Source organism: Rhinopithecus bieti, unplaced genomic scaffold (assembly GCF_001698545.2).
Source record: "Rhinopithecus bieti isolate Rb0 unplaced genomic scaffold, ASM169854v2 scaffold_34310, whole genome shotgun sequence".
NCBI classification, from domain to species: Eukaryota; Metazoa; Chordata; class Mammalia; order Primates; family Cercopithecidae; genus Rhinopithecus; species Rhinopithecus bieti.
This window is the reverse complement of record NW_016814622.1, coordinates 1209733-1213414: the sequence shown is the minus strand read 5'-3', so window position 1 is coordinate 1213414 and position 3682 is coordinate 1209733. Positions and strand designations below refer to the sequence as shown.

Sequence of the window (3682 nt, the reverse complement as noted above, 5' to 3'; positions counted from 1 at the left end):
CCGTGGAGAAAATTCCCAGAAAGCACCAGCACAGCAGGTGCAGAATCCACCCTTCCAAAGCTCAGAGGACTCACCACCTCCTGGGGGGGTGCCCTTCCCACCTCTCCCCCCGAGAGGAGCACAGAGCTCAGAGTCTGTAGAACACAGATCAAGGCTTATCCACACAGGGTGGGGAGTTAGAGACTCACTCCTCCTCCCTGGTTTCCTCCTCCGGTTTTGCCTACCTCACTGAGTACTGAGTTCACGATAGGAGACGCAGAAGCCCTTGGTAAGGGACCCTGCAACACCAGATAAGATGTTCGTGTTTTCATCATTGCCTCTACCTTGCAGGCAAGGACTTGGAGATGCAGAAGGGCAAGAGGCTTTCTCAAGCTCATGGGCAGAAAGCAGTGCCCTTAGACTCCAGTCTGCTGGCTCTGACACCCACGGGCTGCAAAGACAGGTGGGCAAAAAAGGATAGAGAGAAGGAATGAGTGGGTGAATAGATTACCCGAGCACTCCTGGAGCCTCAGACCTGCCCATTATTGTAGGGTTGACCTATTAAAGTAAGCACATCTCCCAAATACAAACAGGTTTTTCCAAGACTATCTGCTTGAGGAAAGACCGTTTCCTCCATTACTTAGGCTGCTGCCCTATCCTTGGAGTCGTTTGGCCCTCATTGGGTGGAGTCATAAAAAGCCGCATCAGCCTTGGGTGGCTGCCCCCCTACTCCTCTCTCCTTCCTTTGTTCCTTCCATCCACAGTGTTTATTGAGCACCTACTTTAGGCAAAGCTATGTTTGAAGCGTTGAGGACATAGCTGTGAACAGAGAAAGTTCTTGCCCACTCTGAGGTCACAGGACACACATAGCAGAACTCGTGCATAATATAATTTCAGGACATAAAAATTTAATCAGGGGAGGGTGATACAGACTAAGCTCTTTGGTTTAATTCAATTTTTTTTTTTTTTTTTTTTTTTTTGAGATGGAGTCTCACTCTGTCGGCCCGGCTGGAGTGCGGTGGTGCGATCTAGGCTCACTGCAAGCTCCGCCTCCTGGATTTACGCCATTCTCCTGCCTCAGCCTCCTGAGTAGCTTGGACTACAGGCGCCTGTCACCGCGCCAGGCTAATTTTTTGTATTTTTAGTAGAGATGGGGTTTTAGTAGGATGGTCTCAATCTCCTGACCTTGTGATCTGCCCGCCTTGACCTCCCACAGTGCTGGGGTTCCAGGCGTGAGCCACCATGTCCGGGCTCAAATTTCATTTTTTTCTTTTGGTCATCAGTACACATAGTGCAAAATAAAAAGTTGCAAAGGGATACAGAGTTAAAGCTTTTAACAGTTTATGTTTTTCAAAAACACCATAAAGAGGGTAAAAATGCAGCCTCAAACTGGGAGAAGTTATAACTGATAAGGATTTAAATCCATACCATATAAGAAATGTCTATAATTGGCTGGCTACGGTGGCTCACACCTGTAATCCTGGCACTTTGAGAGGCCGGATCACCTGAGGTCAGGAGCTCGAGACCAGCCTGCCCAACATGGTGAAACCCCACCTCTATTAAAAATACAAAATTAGCCAGCGTGGTGGTGCACACCTGTAATCCCAGCTACTTGGGAGGCTGAGGCAGGAGAATCACTTGAACCCAGCAGACAGAGGTGGCAGTGAGTGGACAACGATCTGACATCAGCAATTAAAGCTGAAGTTGTGTGGTACCTACAGCTGAGCAATTCCACCCAAAATATTTACCCTGAAAAAACTCTCAGCTGCGCACAGTGGCTCACGCCTGTAACCTCAGCACTTTGGGAGGCTGAGGCAGTGGATGACCTGAGGTCAGGAGTTCAAGACCAGCCTGGCCAACATGGTCAAACCCTTTCTCTACTAAAAATACAAAAAAATTAGCTGGACGTGGTAGCCCGCGCCTGTAATCCCAGCTTCTTGAGAGGCTGCGGCAGAATCACTCGAACCTCGGAGGCGGAGGCTGCGGTGAGCTGAGATGGCGCCACTGCACTCCAGCCTGGGTGACAGAGTAAGATTCCATCTCAAAAAAATAAATAAATAAACTCCTGCTTTCCGCGCTACCCGTAGAGGGGTCCATACAGCGTTGTTCTGGATTCCCATTGTAACTTAAAGGGAAACTTTCACAAGGTCTGGAGCCCTTGATGTCCTGCAAATGAAGGAGGAGCATGTCCTTAAGTTCCTTGCAGCAGGAACCCACTTAGGTGGCACCAATCTTGACTTCCAGATGGAACAGTACATCTAGAAAAGGAAAAGTGACGGCATCTACATCCTAAATCTGAAGAGGACCTGGGAGAAGCTTCTGCTGGCCGCCCGTGCCATTGTTGCCATTGAAAACCCTGCTGATGTCAGTGTTATATCCTCCAGGAATACTGGCCAGAGGGCTGTGCTGAAGTTTGCTGCTGCCACTGGAGCCACTCCCATTGCTGGCCGCTTCACTCCTGGGACCTTCACTAACCAGATCCAGGCAGCCTTCCGGGAGCCATGGCTTCTGGTGGTTACTGACCAGGGCTGACCACCAGCCTCTTACGGAGGCATCTTATGTTAACCTACCTGCCATTGCTCTGTGTAACACAGATTCTCCTCTGCGCTATGGGGACATTGCCATCCCATGCAACAACAAGGGAGCTCCCTCATTGGGTTTGATGTGGTAGACGCTGGCTCGGGAAGTTCTGCGCATGCGTGACACCATTTCCCGTGGGAGGTCATGCCTGATCTCTCCTTCTACAGAGATCCTGAGGAGATTGAAAAGAAGAGCAGGCTGCTGCTGAAAAGGCAGTGACCAAGGAGGAATTTCAGGGTGAATGGACTGCTCCAGCTCCTGAGTTCACTGCTACTCAGCCTGAGGTTGCAGACCGGTCTGGCAGCGTGCAGGTGCCCTCTGTGCCTGTTCAGCAGTTCCCTACTGAAGACTGGAGGGCTCAGCCTGCCACGGAAGACTGGTCTGCAGCTCCCACTGCTCAGGCCACTGGATGGGTAGAAGCAACCACTGCATAGTCTTAAGCTGTTTTTGCACGGGCTCTTCAGCAACATGAAAGTAAAGTTGATGGAAAATAAACATCGGTTTCTGAAATAGAAAAAACTCTCAAACATATGCACAGGAACATGTATAAGAATAATTATAGCACTACAGTTTCTTACAGAAACACACTGGAAACAATTCAAATGTCCATTATCTGTATGAATACAGAAAATGGCATATTCGCACAAAGAAGTAGTATATGACAGAAAGAATACTTTTTACAGCTACATACAACAACGGAAATGCATCTCAGTATCATAATCTCGATATATTATTTAAAAAACCAAAGCAATTCTTAGAATACACATAGCGTGATTCAGAAATGAAAACGTGCAAAACCAAACAACATACTGTTTAAAGATGCAAACGTATAGAATGAAACTATTGAAAAAAACACAAGGGGATGAAAAACACAAAAATCAGGATAGTGGTGGCTGGGTACAGTGGCTTATGCCTGTAATCCCAGCACTTTGGGAGGCTGAGGAAGGCAGATCGCTTGAGTCCAGGAGTTTGAGACCAGCCTGGGCAACATGGTGAAACTCCATCTCTACTAAAAATACAAAAATTAGCAGGGCGTGGTGGCACATGCCTGTAATCCCAGCTACTCGGGAGGCTGAGGCACAAGAATGGCTTGAGCTGGGGAGGCAGAAGTTGCAGTGAACCG

The 3682-nt window shown here is 48.3% G+C and overlaps 1 pseudogene; it reads left to right on the top strand.

Annotated features, from left to right (window-relative positions):
* The first annotated feature begins 344 nt into the window (after window positions 1–344).
* On the top strand, window positions 345–2993 carry LOC108514955 (40S ribosomal protein SA-like; annotated as a pseudogene).
* Window positions 2994–3682: the final 689 nt, after the last annotated feature.